The sequence below is a fragment of the Dendropsophus ebraccatus genome, chromosome 2 (assembly GCF_027789765.1).
Source record: "Dendropsophus ebraccatus isolate aDenEbr1 chromosome 2, aDenEbr1.pat, whole genome shotgun sequence".
Classification (NCBI taxonomy): Eukaryota; Metazoa; Chordata; class Amphibia; order Anura; family Hylidae; genus Dendropsophus; species Dendropsophus ebraccatus.
Window position 1 is genome coordinate 203,607,561 of NC_091455.1, and position 18,439 is coordinate 203,625,999.

The following is an 18,439-nucleotide window of genomic DNA, read 5'->3' on the forward strand; positions in this document are numbered from 1 at the left end:
ACACACACACACATGGAGAGTGTTCCAAGTAAGCAACCACTGCTTGCATGCAGTGCTAGACCCCTGAGGAGAAAAGAATGTCCTCTGAGGATCACTTTGTCAACACCAGGGATATTCTCTACAAGATACAGGGCAGTATACCTGAGCTAGGTACTGACCCAAGCAGGACAAAGCTGCCACTTGCCTACGTATCCTGCTGTAACGCATGGCTATTTTCAAAGGTTTTGGTAAGTCTGCTTCACCCAGCGCAGGGACCTGACCTTACTAACAGTACATCATCAATGTACCTTAGGTAGAGGGAAATATACTTTGCAAAGGGATTATTCACATTAAATATTGGCGTCCTCAACATCAGCCAAATATAAATTTGCAAACTTGGGGGCGACCAGCTTGCCCCTCACCACCCCAACTCGCAATCCAAATATTTTTACATTGGTTCAGTAACCAAGGATCTACCCACCACAGATGGTATGCCAAGAGCCTCATTATTTTATAAAGATTTTCTTTAGCAGTTGGGGGGGAGGGGCTGCTTTTAGCCATTTTCATATTGGGTTTGTGTCTTGCCATTATCAGTGAGCTATTGAATTGTGTTTGTGTTTTTGTGTGTCTGGAATTTCAGCCACAGCAACCTGTGCCTTCCTAGTGTGAATGGTGTTGTAGGAGAGTTGGCCAAATTTGTTACATACGGGGGGCACCTACCTACTGGAGAAAGAACACACGAGAGGCACCTACCTACTGAGGGAAACTGCATACTGGGGGCACCTACCTACTGAGGAAACTACTTACTGGGGCACCTACCTACTGAGGGAAACTACATACTGGGGGCACCTACCTACTGAGGAAACTACTTACTGGGGCATCTACCTACTGAGCGAAACTACATACTGGGGGCACCTACCTACTGAGGGAAACTACATACTTGGGGCACCTACATACTTAGGGAAGCTACATACTGGGGATACCTACCTACTGGAGGAAACTACATACAGGGGGTACCTACCTACTGGAGGAAACTACTTACTGTGGGGACCTACCTACTGGAGAAAACTACTTCCTGTGGGCACCTACCTACTAAGAGAAACTACACACATGGGGCACCTACTTACTGAGGGAAACTACATACTGGGGGCACCTACCTACTGGAGGAAACTACTTACTGGGGGCACCTACCAACTGGAGGAAACTACTTACTGGGGGCACCTACCTACTGAGGGAAACTACACACATGGGGCACCAACCTACTGAGGAATACAACATACTAGGGGTAAGAGGACGGTGCTGGAAAAGGGCAGAGCCTAATATGTTTGTCCAGCAGGTTCTAAAATGAGGAGTTATGGCCAGAAGAAGTGTGAGATCACAATGGCCCTGGAGCTGGTTGCCTGCTGTATATGATTTATTACCAGGTGGTGCAAGAGCAAATGAGGAGAACCCTGTTTGTGCCATGTGTCAGTGTACATTGTGCTTCTCCATCCATTGTTGTAATGTCTGGAATATTCCGGTTGCCTTTTTAATGATTAATTAAAACCCTTGATAACCTCTTAGGTTTCCCTCCTCACAACGTCTCCTTTGTCCGAAAGAAAATACTTTAGGATAACTTTTCTCCAGCAGGAAGTGTCTTGTGCCGCCAACCATTTGGCTTCATTTTCAATTGACGAGAAGAAGAATATAAACGTCCGTTCAGACTCCGCTGCTTCATTTCTACAGTAAAGTCCATTTGGATTAAACTTCTTAACATTATCTGAGGGATCTCATCCTCCTACAGCTCACCAGGGAAGATGTACAGAAGAGCAGACGTCTCCTTGTGTCTGCTGCTTCTTCTCGGGATGTCTCTGGAGATGGCTCCAATGACTCAGTCCTTACCTATTACTGATGGAGATGGACAGGATCCATCCGATAAGGAGGAGGAGGAGGTGGTGAGTAGATGTCTCTGTATAGGGGTTCTACATGATATAATGTGATGTGGATAATGGTAAAGTCATAATAAAGTAGAACTAAATCTCCATTATATGGGATCCACCAGCAGAGTCACACGTGGAGGAGCTCCGGTTAATCTGGTTACATATGAGCTGAGAGACAGAGCTCAATGCCAAGCGGCTGCTGTATAATTGTTGTGTAATTGCAGGCAACGGTCAGAAAATCGTTCATATGTCGTTGATCGTTGATTTAGATCTGAACCTAAAATTATCGTTAATTGTTCGCCGTAATTCCACGTTCGTTCGCTCAAGTTCCGCATTTGTCGTTTGGTGTAATTGCACATTGTCCATTGTTTTGCTGGGATCAGAAGGAATAAACGATCATAGTAACGATCGCAATAACGACCATCATTCTGTGTAATATGGTAAATGATTTCAGGTTAATCGTTAGTCGTTTATCGTTAAAAATCGCTCTGTGCAATAGGACCCTTACTGTACAAGGCACCATGTGGTGGTAAAATGTAGGTACTATATTGCAGCACTGTGGTATATGGCAGTCTGATGGGGCACTATATGGCACTATATTCCCCCAGTGTATGATTTAGTCCAGGTACATTTGAATTATATATTTCCCATATAGTAAGTTTTACTGTCATTTACCGGGACTCTCTGTCAGAGTCTCAGTGTTCTGAGTCGTCCTCTGATCAATAGCCATAGCCGGGGCACAGTCCATCTGATTGGAAGACCCTATAGACTGTAAAGAAGCCCATCTCCTGCAATGGGTGAGATCAGGCAGTGAGCCGTGGAGTGAAGGCTGTGCTCATCTCTGAATCTTTACATATGGAACATACAGGACATGGTGCAGTGATGGGATTCACCATTGGTGATGAAAAGGGATATTGTAGAGAAAAGCGACATGATGATGGGGGTTGTGATCCGGCTGAAGGTTCTGGGACAGTCATAATTTTACCTGCGTTAAGTGACCTCCAAAAAATTGACTGTATCTTATCATTTAGGAGGGGGTTTCCGTCATGATGTACAGGCTAGGACAGTAAGGCGAACTGAGGTGTTGTATGATACACTTGTATAATCACAGGACACAAGGATAAGAACGCAACAATGTTCTATATGAATGACAACAATGTCCTATATGAATGGCAACAATGTCCTATATGAATGGCAACAATGTCCTATATGAATGGCAACAATGTCCTATATGAATGGCAACAATGTTTTAAATAAATCACAATATCACAATAATCATAGAACCTTTACTGGTCATGTCTTATTACTCCAAAATATAAGCAATCAGTATCGGTGCGGGACAGCCGCATCCATAACATAACTGGTCTCTAGTACAGATGAACGAACAGTACTTTTGCACTGTTCGTAAGATTCAAATTCGATCGAATATGTGTTAAAATATTCGAATCTAAATTAACTTTACTAAAACAGCTAAACAATTGTTTAGCTGTCTTAATAAAGTTTAGGCTCTGGAATGCAGCTGGGAAAGCAGGGAAGCAATAATACTCCACTATCACAGGGAGCGGTATTATTGATCCCCGGCAATAATACTGATCCCTGTAATAGTTAATATTTAATTAATAAAGCAAATTTTCGTTGTAAAAAGACTATTTTTCGTTTACAATAGCATAATTGAAACGAATAAATGCTTTTTCAATAAAATATACCCGTAATAAAAAAATAAATATATATATATATATTTATTTACAGTATATTTAATAGAAAAAGCATTTATTTGTTTTAATTATGCTATTGTAAACGAAAAATACCTTTATTAGAAAGAAAATTTGCTTTGTTAATTAAATATGAAGTATTACATGGAGCTGTATTAATGCCGGGGATTGCTAATACCGGTAATACAGCTCAATGTAATACTTAAGATTTAATTGACAAAGCAAATGTTTCTTCTAATTATGCTATTTTTTTATCACTACAGCAACATTAGAATAAACATTTTATTTAAATGTCCGCCCAGCTGACTGGCCGATATGTGATGGTATGTGGCAGTATATGGTGGTATGTTGTGGTATGTGGTAGTATGTGGTGATATGTGGCATGCCTTGCAAACAAGACTCCTCTGAGGCCCTATTCTGATTCGAAAGATCTCTTGCACAAAACTGCAGTGACTGCACGCTGATCGAGTAAATCTGCCTTATGACAGCTACACTTTACGGGGTGTCCAGAATTTTAAAAAAAATCATAGTTGCTTTGTTCCACAAACAGCACCACTCTTGTCCTCAGGTTGTGAGTGCTATTGCAGCTGCATACAACATACAAGGACAAAAGAGGGGCTGTTTGTGGAACAGTGATATACTGTATAATATCTTTAAAAATATACATTTTCATGCCTATATTCAGACCCTGTTATATTTTAATTTTCTACTTTTATTATTTAGTTATTTTAAAGGGGGAGACCTGTACTGTACACTGATTGTACTGATATAATGGGGGACTTACCTACAAAAGTAGGGAAATAATAAAAAACTCCAATCAGAGAAGACGCCCCCTGCAAGTCAATGGATGTAACTGCACTGTAATCACTTATATAGGGAAAGAAGGTGGGGGTACAATTAGGTTATGGTAGACCAAGCATATTTTTTGAGCAGGGGTCATCTGCGGTCTGTGTCCGCCCCTGCTACAGGTTTTTCTGCATAATGAAAAAAAAAAAAACACAAGCCCACCCAGGTTCATCAGAAAAAAAATAAGAAAAGTTACAGGTTTTCGGATTTGGCAGCACTTTAAGCTCTTTAATGTTGTGCTCTTCCGGTTTTGGCCACTTGGTGTCACTGTATGGCAGTTATATAACACTTATCCACATAGCTATGTGTAATATTGTATTGACCCTTTGATTCCTTTTCCTCCAACTGAAATATTCCTGCAGATTTCTCTACCATGAAAAAAGCTGCCTCAGGGGTGACCAGTGTGTACTGTGAAGGTCCTGGGGCTACATACTGCTGAGGTCAGCATCTGCTCAGGGATTATATGTTCTCTCCACAGGTGTGTCCTCCCCATTAAAACATTTCCAGAAACTGGCCATAGTTTGTAAATCTACAGAAAAGAAGGTGTCTACATGAACTGTAAGGGATCTCTACACTAAGAGCAGTCACACTATAGAGTCTCTACTGTAAGAGCAGTCACACTATGTAGTCTATACAGTAAGAGCGGTCACACTATGTAGTCTATACTGTAAGAGCGGTCACACTATGGAGTCTATACTGTAAGAGCGGTCACACTATGGAGTCTATACTGTAAGAGCGGTCACACTATGGAGTATATACTGTAAGAGCGGTCACACTATGGAGTCTATACTGTAAGAGCGGTCACACTATAGAGTCTATACTGTAAGAGCGGTCAAACTATGGAGTCTATACTGTAAGAGCAGTCACACTATGGAGTCTCTGCTGTAAGAGCGGTCACACTATGGAGTCTATACTGTAAGAGCGGTCACGCTATGGAGTCTCTACTGTAAGAGCGGTCACACTATGGAGTCTATACTGTAAGAGCGGTCACACTATGGTGTATATACTGTAAGAGCGGTCACACTATGGAGTCTATACTGTAAGAGCGGTCACACTATGGAGTCTATACTGTAAGAGCGGTCACACTATGCAGTCTCTACTGTAAGAGCAGTCACACTATGGAGTCTACTGTAAGAGCGGTCACACTATGGAGTCTATACTGTAAGAGCGGTCACACTATGGAGTCTATACTGTAAAAACGGTCACGCTATGGAGTCTATACTGTAAGAGCGGTCACACTATGGAGTCTATACTGTAAGAGCGGTCACACTATGGTGTATATACTGTAAGAACGGTCACACTATGGGGTCTATACTGTAAGAGCAGTCACCCTATGGTGTATATACTGTAAGAGCAGTCACACTATGGAGTATATACTGTAAGAGCGGTCACACTATAGAGTCTGTACTGTAAGAGCAGTCACACTATGGGGTCTATACTGTAAGAGCGGTCACACTATGGAGTCTCTACTGTAAGAGCGGTCACACTATGGGGTCTATACTGTAAGAGCGGTCACACTATAGAGTCTATACTGTATGAGCGGTCACACTATGGAGTCTATACTGTAAGAGCGGTCACACTATGGAATCTACACTGTAAGAGCGGTCACCCTATGGAGTATATACTGTAAGAGCAGTCACACTATGGTGTCTATACTGTAAGAGCGGTCACACTATGGTGTATATACTGTAAGAGCGGTCACACTATGGTGTCTATACTGTAAGAGCGGTCACACTATGGAATCTATACTGTAGGAGAGGTCACCCTATGGAGTATATACTGTAAGAGCAGTCACACTATGGAGTCTATACTGTAAGAGCAGTCACACTATGGAGTCTATACTGTACATGCAGTCACACTATGGAGTCTATACTGTAAGAACAGTCACACTATGGAGTCTATACTGTAAGAGCAGTCACACTATGGAGTCTATACTGTAAGAGCGGTCACACTATGGAGTCTCTACTGTAAGAGCGGTCACACCATGGAGTCTATACTGTAAGAGCGGTCACACTATGGAGTCTATACTGTAAGAGCGGTCACACTATGGAGTCTATACTGTAAGAGCGGTCACACTATGGAGTCTATACTGTAAGAGCGGTCACACTATGGAGTCTATACTGTAAGAGCGGTCACACTATGGAGTCTATAGTGTAAGAACGGTCACACTATGGTGTATATACTGTAAGAGCGGTAGCACTATGGAGTCTGTACTGTAAGAGCAGTCACACTATGGAATCTATATTGTAAGAGCGGTCACACTATGGGTTATATACTGTAAGAGCGGTCACACTATGGTGTCTATACTGTAAGAGCGGTCACACTATGGTGTATATACTGTAAGAGCGGTCACACTATGGTGTCTATACTGTAAGAGCGGTCACACTATGGAATCTATACTGTAGGAGAGGTCACCCTATGGAGTATATACTGTAAGAGCGGTCACACTATGGAGTCTATACTGTAAGAGCAGTCACACTATGGAGTCTATACTGTACATGCAGTCACACTATGGAGTCTATACTGTAAGAACAGTCACACTATGGAGTCTATACTGTAAGAGCGGTCACACTATGGAGTCTATACTGTAAGAGCGGTCACACTATGGAGTCTCTACTGTAAGAGCGGTCACACCATGGAGTCTATACTGTAAGAGCGGTCACACTATGGAGTCTATACTGTAAGAGCGGTCACACTATGGAGTCTATACTGTAAGAGCGGTCACACTATGGAGTCTCTACTGTAAGAGCGGTCACACTATGGAGTCTATACTGTAAGAGCGGACACACTATGGAGTCTATACTGTAAGAGCGGTCACACTATGGAGTCTATAGTGTAAGAGCGGTCACACTATGGTGTATATACTGTAAGAGCGGTAGCACTATGGAGTCTGTATTGTAAGAGCAGTCACACTATGGAATCTATACTGTAAGAGCGGTCACACTATGGTGTATATACTGTAAGAGCGGTCACACTATGGTGTATATACAGTAAGAGCGGTCACACTATGGTGTCTATACTGTAAGAGCGGTCACACTATGGTGTATATACTGTAAGAGCGGTCACACTATGGAATTTATACTGTAGGAGAGGTCACCCTATGGAGTATATACTGTAAGAGCAGTCACACTATGGAGTCTATACTGTAAGAGCAGTCACACTATGGAGTCTATACTGTAAGAGCAGTCACACTATGGAGTCTATACTGTACATGCAGTCACACTATGGAGTCTATACTGTAAGAACAGTCGCACTATGGAGTCTATACTGTAAGAGCGGTCACACTATGGAGTCTATACTGTAAGAGCGGTCACACTATGGAGTCTGTCTGTAAGAGCGGTCACACTATGGAGTCTCTACTGTAAGAGCAGTCACACCATGGAGTCTATACTGTAAGAGCGGTCACACTATGGAGTCTATACTGTAAGAGCGGTCACACTATGGAGTCTCTACTGTAAGAGCGGTCACACTATGGAGTCTATACTGTAAGAGCGGTCACACTATGGAGTCTAAACTTTAAAAGCAGTCACACTATGGAGTCTAAACTTTAAAAGCAGTCACACTATGAAGTCTATACTGTAAGAGCGGTCACACTATGTGGAGTCTAAACTTTAAAAGCAGTCACACTATGGAGTCTAAACTTTAAAAGCAGTCACACTATGAAGTCTCTACTGAAAGAGCAGAAACACTATGGAGTCTTTACTGTAAGAGCGGTCACACTATGTAGTGTCTACTTTAAGAGCAGTCACACTATGGAGTCTGTACTGTAAGAGCGGTCACACTATGGAGTCTGTAATGTAAGAGCGGTCACACTATGGAGTCTCTACTGTAAGAGCGGTCACACTATGGAGTCTATACTGTAAGAGCAGTCACACTATGTAGTCTATACTGTAAGAGCGGTCACACTATGGAGTCTCTACTGTAAGAGCGGTCACACTATGGTGTATATACTGTAAGAGCGGTCACACTATGGAGTATATACTGTAAGAGCGGTCACACTATGGAGTCTATATTGTAAGAGCGGTCAAACTATGGTGTATATACTGTAAGAGCGGTCACACTATGGAGTCTCTACTGTAAGAGCGGTCACACTATGTAGTCTCTACTTTAGGAGCAGTCACACTATGGAGTCTGTACTGTAAGAGCGGTCACGCTATGGAGTCTATACTGTAAGAGCGGTCACACTATGGAGTATATAATGTAAGATAGGTCACACTATGGAGTCTATACTGTAAGAGCAGTCACACTATGGAGTCTATACTGTAAGAGCGGTCACACTATGGAGTCTCTACTGTAAGAGAGGTCACACTATGGAGTCTCTACTGTAAGAGCGGTCACACTGTGGAGTTCATACTGTAAGAGCAGCCACACTATGGAGTCTAAACTTTAAAAGCAGTCACACTATGGAGTCTCTAATGTAAGAGCGGTCACACTATGTAGTGTCTACTTTAAGAGCAGTCACACTATGCAGTCTGTACTGTAAGAGCAGTCACACTATGGTGTCTATACTGTAAGAGCGGTCACACTATGGAGTCTCTACTGTAAGAGCGGTCACACTGTGGAGTTCATACTGTAAGAGCAGCCACACTATGGAGTCTAAACTTTAAAAGCAGTCACACTATGGAGTCTCTACTGTAAGAGCGGTCACACTATGTAGTGTCTACTTTAAGAGCAGTCACACTATGCAGTCTGTACTGTAAGAGCAGTCACACTATGGTGTCTATACTGTAAGAGCGGTCACACTATGGAGTCTGTACTGTAAGAGAGGTCACACTATGGACTCTCTACTGTAAGGGCAGTCACACTATGGAGTCTATACTGTAAGAGAGGTCACACTATGGAGTCTGTGCTGTAAGGGCGGTCACACTATGGGGTCTCTACTTTAAAAGTGGTCACACTATGGAGTCTATACTGTAAGAGCGGTCACACTATGGAGTCTATACTGTAAGAGCAGCCACATTATGGAGTCTCTACTGTAAGAGCAGTCACACTATGGAGTCTGTACTTCAAGAGCAGTCACATTATGTAGTCTCTACTGTAAGAGCAGTCGCACTATGGAGTCTTTACTGTAAGAGCAGTCACATTATGGAGTCTCTACTGTAAGAGCAGTCACACTATGGAGTCTTTACTGTAAGAGCAGTCAAACTTTTGAGTATCTACTGTAAAAGCTATCACACTATGGAGTCTTTACTGTAAGAGCAGTCGCACTAGGGAGTCTCTACTGTAAGAGCAGTCACACTATGCAGTCTCTACTGTAAGAGCAGTCACATACCCCGAAACTGCAGTCTGTGGATGGATGCCTAGCCTTGGTAACCCTTGTCTTATGTTGTTATACTCGCCACAGAGTTAGACTTTGACTTACAGGGGCCACCCTGGTGTTTCCCTATTTAGGTCCCAAAGCTCGCAACAGAGTGAGGACCTTAGGGACTACGTATCAGGGTGGTTTGGTGCTCTCCCCACTAGGAGGCACCCTTGGCAATGGGATTCCTTCTCTGGAGAGAGGGATATCTGGCTATTCCCGTGTTTTGAGACTCGTAACTGAGGCTCCACGGACCCCTTTTTTGCAGTCACACTATGTAGGTTCTCCTGTAAGAGCAGTCACAGTATGGAGTCTATACTGTAAGAGCGGTCACACTAAGCTGTCTATACTGTAAGAGCGGTCACACTATGTAGTCTCTACTGTAAGAGCAGTCACACTATGGAGTCTGTACGGTAAGAGCAGTCACACTATGGTGTATATACTGTAGCAATCACACTATGTAGTCTCTACTGTAAGAGCAATCACACTAGGGAGTCTATACTGTAAGAGCGGTCACGCTATGTAGTCTCTACTGTAAAAGCAATCACACTAGGGAGTCTATACTGTAAGAGCAGTCACACTATGGAGTTTATACTGTAAGAGTGGTCACACTAAGGAGTCTCTACTGTAAGAGCGGTCACACTATGGAGTCTATACTGTAAGAGTGATCACCCTATGTAGTCTCTACTTTAGGAGCAGTCACACTATGGAGTCTCTACTGTAAGAGCAGTCACACTATGGAGTCTCTACTGTAAGAGCAGTCGTACTATGGAGTCTCTACTGTAAGAGCAGTCACACTATTGAGTCTTTACTGTAAGAGCAGTCAAACTTTTGAGTATCTACTGTAAAAGCTATCACATTATGGAGTCTTTACTGTAAGAGCAGTCGCACTAGGGAGTCTCTACTGTAAGAGCAGTCACACTATGGAGTCTCTACTGTAAGAGCAGTCACACTATGTAGTTTCTCCTGTAAGAGAAGTCACAGTATGGAGTCTATACTGTAAGAGCGGGTCACACTATGCTGTCTATACTGTAAGAGCAGTCACACTATGTAGTCTCTACTGTAAGAGCAGTCACACTATGGAGTCTGTACAGTAGCAATCACACTAGGGAGTCTATACTGTAAGAGCAGTCACACTATGGAGTTTATACTGTAAGAGTGGTCACACTATGGTGTCTATACTGTAAGAGTGGTCACACTATGGAGTCTATACTGTAAGAGTGGTCACACTATGTAGTCTATACAGTAAGAGCGGTCACACTATGGGGTCTATACTGTAAGAGTGGTCACACTAAGGAGTCTCTACTGTAAGAGCGGTCACACTATGGAGTCTATACTGTAAGAGCGGTCACACTATGGGGTCTATACTGTAAGAGCGGTCACACTATGGAGTCTATACTGTAAGAGTGGTCACACTATGTAGTCTATACAGTAAGAGCGGTCACACTATGGGGTCTATACTGTAAGAGTGGTCACACTAAGGAGTCTCTACTGTAAGAGCGGTCACACTATGGAGTCTATACTGTAAGAGCGGTCACACTATGGGGTCTATACTGTAAGAGCGGTCACACTATGGAGTCTGTCTGTAAGAGCGGTCACACTATGGAGTCTGTACTGTAAGAGCGGTCACACTATGGGGTCTATACTGTAAGAGCGGTCACACTATGGGGTCTATACTGTAAGAGCGGTCACACTATGGGGTCTATACTGTAAGAGCGGTCACACTATGGAGTCTATACTGTAAGAGTGATCACACTATGTAGTCTCTACTTTAAGAGCAGTCACACTATGGAGTCTCTACTGTAAGAGCGGTCACACTATGGAGTCTCTACTGTAAGAGCAGTCACACTATGGAGTCTCTACTGAAAGAGCGGTCACACTATGGCGTCTATACTGTAAGAGCGGTCACACTATGGGGTCTATACTGTAAGAGCGGTCACACTATGGGGTCTATACTGTAAGAGCGGTCACACTATGGGGTCTATACTGTAAGAGCAGTCACACTATGGAGTCTCTACTGTAAGAGCAGTCACACAATGGAGTCTCTACTGTACGAGCAGTCACACATCGGAGTCTCTACTGTAAGAGCAGTTGCACTATGGAGTCTATAGTGTAAGAGTGGACACACTATAGAATCTCTACTGTAAGAGTTGCAGTGCCCTTTACCTTGTTTCCTAGCAATTTTGTCTTCTGCAGTAGCTCGTGATTGTTGTTGCTTTTTATTTTAGTTTTAGTGTCCTGTTTTCTCTTTGCAAATTTCAATGCAATAGCAATGCATATCCTTGTATACTTTAGTGACATCTAGTGGTCAAACTATATAATGACAAAACAAATAACCAGTGGCATTATACTGTCTTGCACCCCCATATATGGTAAAGAATGTTCCAGAAGGAAGAGGGGGGGGCTTCCCGATAAGGGAAGAATCCCTAAAATGTCCTGTCTAGAGAGGGGCAGTCAGATAAGAAGTAATGTAGTGTTTTGGGGAGAAAAGTAGGTTCCTAACCACAGGTGTTCTCTGTTATCCTGGTCCTGTTATTCTATTCAGCAAGGATAAGATAGTGGATACAAGTGGTTTGTTGTAATCCAGGACCTGAGGACTTCTGGCCGGGCCTTGTTAACTGAGACTATCAAAGAATATCTAGTGATGCTATGGCTGTCAGTATGTAGAAAGGACGAGGAACTACAAGTAACAGGAGTATTCTGCCAACAAGTGAAGCAGCCCCATTGAAGGAGAATAGCCCATTGGAACCAGGAGTAATTTAAATTTTTACCTTGGCAGGGCAGGATCTGTGGAAACTCTGGATGGCTGGATCAAACTACATACTATGAGCGCCCCCTAATGGTGACTGTTAGCAAGAATATTTCCATCCATTGACATAAAGCAGTAAGAGTTAAAATGTAAACTATAATAAAACGTTGCAGAGCGTCGAATGTTTCGTTAGTCCCGGCGTATTGTTACATAGTGATTCATTGCTCCTCTCTTCTAGGTGGTGATTGATGAGTTTCTTGTACTGCGTCCATCCTGTTTGTTTTCTGTTTTATTTATTGGTTTTATGATTTATTGTTAATTTCTTCATTATTTCTATTTATTGTACATGACAGCATGAGGAGGAGGAAGCGTCCTGGGTGCATCTAGAAGTGTCATAGTATATACGCAGATGGGGTCACTGTAATAGATAATATATATCATATATATATATATATATATATATATATATATATATATATATATATATATATGCTATGTATACTAGCCTGTTTCCCCGAAATAAAATAAGTCTTATATTAATTTTAATTGTCTTATTTTCAGGGGATGTCTTATTTAAGAAGACTTCACGTTTATTGTTGAACAAAAAAAAAAAAAAACATTTATTATGTACTGTACAGTCTGGAGACAGTAACAATCTCCCACAGCAGTTCATGGACCACTTGTACAGCAGGGACAGTATTGCAGCTTCCGGCCACCAGGGGGAGCTCACCACAGCACACTCGTACAGCACAGCAGGGACAGCGTACGGAAGGGCGGCAGGTGACGAGATAATGGCAGACTGTGTGCCACTCTACATCTGGTAGTAGGGGACAATGGAGATGATGGCAGGCAATGGGCCTCTTGATGCCTTGCCTGCACATATTTAAGTGACAGCAGCGGAAGGGAACATTAGGGTTGGTGGCAGGTGACAGTCTTCATGTCCTGCATGCAGCTGCTCTGCAATGGACGGTGAAGGTAGGGGACAACAGCAGCTAAAAATAATCGCAGCCGCATGCTCTGGTGTTCTGTTCGATGGCCCTGCTTCAAAACATAAATTTTGCTAGGTCTTACTTTTGGGGGAGGCCTTATATTTAGCAATCAGCAAAACCTTTACTAGGTCTTATTTTCAGGGAAACAGGGAACTAACATCAGGAGTTAATTACATTTTGATCAAAGTGCATAGGTCCACACAACGCTTCAAGGTCCCTGATACATGTGGGTCCCTAACTAAAAATGGCGCGGCCCCAAATGGCGACCACTAGTGAAACAAACAACAACAGCGCCAGAGGCCCAGTCATTCAGAAGTGACAGCACCCTGTGTTCTGGGCCACACCACCCACAGACATCGTGCCACCACAAACATGGTCGCCTCATGGGATCGCTTAGTCTGGGATCAGTGATAAGTTTATGGATGTGCTGCCAAGTCTGTGTTTTTTTTCTCTCCAGAGAATATTAATATTGTCATGGTTTGTGACATCATGTAATCTGTATGCATCAGTCATTCACATCCTTCATATATATGGTGACAGCTAACAATGGAGGGTTCCCCTTTATTAATATGGAGACTCATGTGAACCAGGGGATTTGTGAAAAGCAGAAAACTAAAGCAAACAATAAGGAAAAGTAATACACCCTCAGAATCCATGCAAAGAGGAGAAAATATACATCCACATTCATCTAAGGAGGACCCTTCTTTTTTTGTCTGCTTCTATCTGACCTTTAAGTACAGCATGAAGAACATTATAGAGTTAAACTGAGTAGTATAAGCTGTGTGTCCAGCACTGCTGTACACATGCTAGAGCTTCCAGGAGTTTCTTTGAGCCTTTCCCTTTCAACTTTCTGCTCCTGCCCCTCCCATCTGCAGCATGGAGGACATCCTAGGGCTGTAGTGAGCAGGGTGAGCAGTGAGTCCAGCACTGCATGGAGATATAACACACTTTCAGTAGTTTCTATGTGTGTGTAACTCTCTCTTCAGCTTCCCCTTTTCTTCCATTCATCTCCACAAAATTTTATAGACAGCTTAAAGAACATTATAGGGCTGTACTGAGTCATGTAAGCTGTGAATCCAGCACTGCAAGGAAACATAACACTAGAACTTTCAGCAGTGTGTGTGTGTGTGTGTGTGTGTGTGTGTGTTTGTGTGTATGTCAGCAGCCACCTCCCCATTTCCAAAGAACTCTAGAGTCAGCATGGAGGTCATTAAAAGGCTGCACTGAGCAGTGTAAGCTGTCAGTCAAGCTCTGCATATGGGTTCCCTTAGTTAAGCTTTTAGCAGTTTATCTTTGTCACTCTTCTCCTGCCGCTTCCCTCTCCTCCCCCTCCCATTTCAATAGACTTCTTTGGGCAGCAATGAGGACATTATAGAGCTGTCATGATCAGCGTAAGCTGTGAGTCTAGTCCATAGACTTCTATGCACAGCTGATCTATATATGTTACTATGTTACTATTGAGATGGATTTGAGCGTTCTTTTTAAAGTTCACAATGAATTTAAGGGGAGGGAGCAGGAAAGGAGTCAGCTATACCATAAAGTCTGATAAGTGAAGCAACCTACTTTACTATTAATGCTCCTATTACTGCAACCATTAAAGCTGATTGTGCCCTTGGCTCTGAGACTGATTCGGTCGCTATAGTCATTGCCTGTTCTTACATATTCTACAATGGTATCTGAAGAGTTAATAAAGCCAAAGGGTTTCCTGTAAAGTTCAAGAGTGCAGAACATATTGTACCAGCAGGAAATCGGTGTCCTACATTGTCTTCTGGCACTGTACTATATACAACAAATATTACCAAACCATGCGCAACATAATAGTGTCAGACAGTGCACACATACTGTACATGAAACACATATACACAACCCACTGGATACCTACACATAGATACTCCAACATGGACACACTCATTCCATATGTCAGAATCTATAGTTCTATTGATCAGTCCATACTGTGAACAGGAGGCTGGAGAGTCACAGATACAGGTGTGGGGCCCAGGAGAGGAGGCAGACCACGCAGCATGTCACAGGCAGTGAGGAAACTCCGCCCACTGCAGAGAGGAACAGAGATGATTGGTTAATAATATACTCATATCATCTACAGGAAACTGCTGGAGGGGAATCAGTGACTACTGGAGAACACACATTGTAATGTAATGCTCTTAAAGTGTCACTGTGGTTTAATTTTTTTTTTTTTTTTGCAGGAATCAATAGTCCAGGCGATTGTAAGAAACTTTGTAATTGGGTTTATTAGGCAAATATGCCATTATCTGCATTCAAAAAGACTTTCCCCAGCCCCCCCCCCCTCCTCTCTCTCTCTCATTCACTGCTCATTATCAGGAAATCTCGACTCTTTTACATCAGTCGGGGAGGAGGGAGTTTAGTCGGCAGCAGAGAGCAGAGAACAAAGGATTACACAGTGGGAGCTGTGTGAAAGCCGCTATTCCGAGGTCAGAGAGGTGAGTACTGACGTCAGAGGAGATAGCCCCGTGATGTAGCTGTAAATTAACTCTTTGTTGTCCTGTTTTGGTGCCTCATCTCCCTCCACCCCTCCCCTCTCCATAAGAGAACCATGAAGACAGGGGGAAGAGCTTCAAACTGCTTTTTAATGATAAAAATGCATTTTTTGGCTAATAAACCCAATTACAAAGTTTCTTAGAATTGCCTGTACTATTGATTTCTGCAAAAAAAATGAAACGACAGTGAAACTTTAACCCCTAGACGACCCTGGACGTAGGGTTACGTCATGGAAGTCTGTCCCCAGACGACCCATGACGTAACTCTACGTCCTGGGTGTTTCTCCCGCTATGAAGCGCGCTCCGGAGCGGAGCGCGCTTCATAGGAGGTGGGGGCCGGCTGCAGTGAGCAGCCGGGACCTCACCGGTAATGACACGTTGCAGCGATCACGCTGCCGCGTGTCATTAACCCCTTAAACGCCAGGATCGCGGCGCAACCGTGGCGTTTAAGTGTAAGTGACAGGGGGAGTCCCCTGTCACTTACCGATCGGGACCCCCACAGTGCGACTGCGGGGGTCCCGATCGTTGAAACGGACCGCCGGAGGTCTCTCACCTGCCTCCGTGCGGTCCAATCGTCAATCTGCTATGGCATAGCATTCATCAGTGTATAAATCAAAGTACTGTATGTACAAGTCCCCCAAAGGGACTTCAAATGTGTAAAAAAAAAAAAGTTCAAAACACTATTACACTACCCCAAAGCCCCTCCCCCAATAAAAGTTGAAATCACCCCCCTTTCCTATTATATAAATAAAACATATAAAAATAAATAAATAGATAAACATATAATATACCGTAGCGTGCGTAATTGTCCGATCTATTAAAATATAACAAGCGTCATTGTGATCGGTGAACGACGTACACGAAAAGAGGGAAAAAAGTGCGCGGATTACCGATTTTATGTTACATTATATATTTTAAAAAACCAATAAAAAGTGATCAAAACGTCCGATCTTCACAAATATGGTATTAATAAAAACTAGAGATCATGGCGGAAAAAATGACACCCCATACAGCCCCGTAGGTGAAAAAATAAAACTGTTATAAGCGTCACAATAGGCCCATTTTATTAATATTTAATTGCCAAAAAAAAGGATTTCATAAAAAAATACATATATAACATTAGAGAATTTGTGTAACCTGCATATGGTTGTGTTCGGACTGACCTATAGAGTAATGGTATCATGTCACTGTTACCATATAGTGCATTACGTAGACACAGGAACCCCCCAAACGTTACCATATTGCATTCTTTTTTTCGATTTCACCTATTTATATCTTCATAAATAATATATTTGGGATTCCATCATACATGTTATGGTAAAATGAATGACGCCATTACACAGTACAACTATTCCTGTAACAAACAAGCACTTACATGGCTTGTAGACAGAAAACTGAGAGTGCTGGAGCTCTTAGAAGGGGAGGAGGGAAAAACGAAAACACTAAGATCAAAATTTGCGCGGTCCACTGGGTCATTTTGGGCCTGGTCCTCAAAGGGTTAAGTGAGGATGAACAATGGGCTGAAACAGCGCACATAGACAGAGGGGAGGAGCCTACATAAGAGGAGGAGCATAAATAAAAGGGTGTTTTTAATGATATCTTCTTACATTAATGTATAAGAAACTCAGAGTCTAGACAGATCTTATCATTACAAGGTAACACTGGCATGATGAACCGGGCAGATCACAGGCTGCAGATCAGTAGAACGTCCGGAATGTTCTGTGGATAAAAATCTTATAATCCTATAGAATGACCTCCTCAGCTGTGCGGATCACATTCCCCTGGTGTGTCACCTTCTGTCCTCAGTCCTGGCACAGCCTCGTCCATCCATTGTTGTGCACAGTTCACAAGCATTGTTACCTTATAATCTCACGTCACACTTTCTATGTCTCCATGTTCTCAGTTTTCAGGTCTCGGGTTTATTTCACAATTTTCTTACACCAAGGGATATGGAGAAGAAGAGCCAGCAGTCTCAGGGTAAAATCCAACTTCTTTATTAGGGCTTCACAGACTGGACATGGTAGACTGATGCCTTTCTATCATCACGTGATCTTACTCATAGTTAGAGATGATCGAACATTGGGAAAAGTTAGGTTCTATCGAACTCGAACCTTGTTGAACCTTCCGCATTTGATTCTTGATGCCTTCCCGTTCCATGGGGAAGGAGAAGGCAGCCCGGGTACCACCTGGAATTTTGGGATACAGAATATTACCTAGGATGTATCCCGGAATTTCAGGTGGTACTTGGGCTGTCTCTTCCTTCCTCCTTCCCCACAGAACGGGAAGGCATCGGGAAGGTTCCTAACTTTTCCCGATGTTCGATCATCTCTACTCATATTCTCATTAAGAGTAAGATGACGTGACGATCAAAACATGTGTGAATGACAATCGTTTCCAACCACAAACAATCACTAAACGGTCTTCAAATGA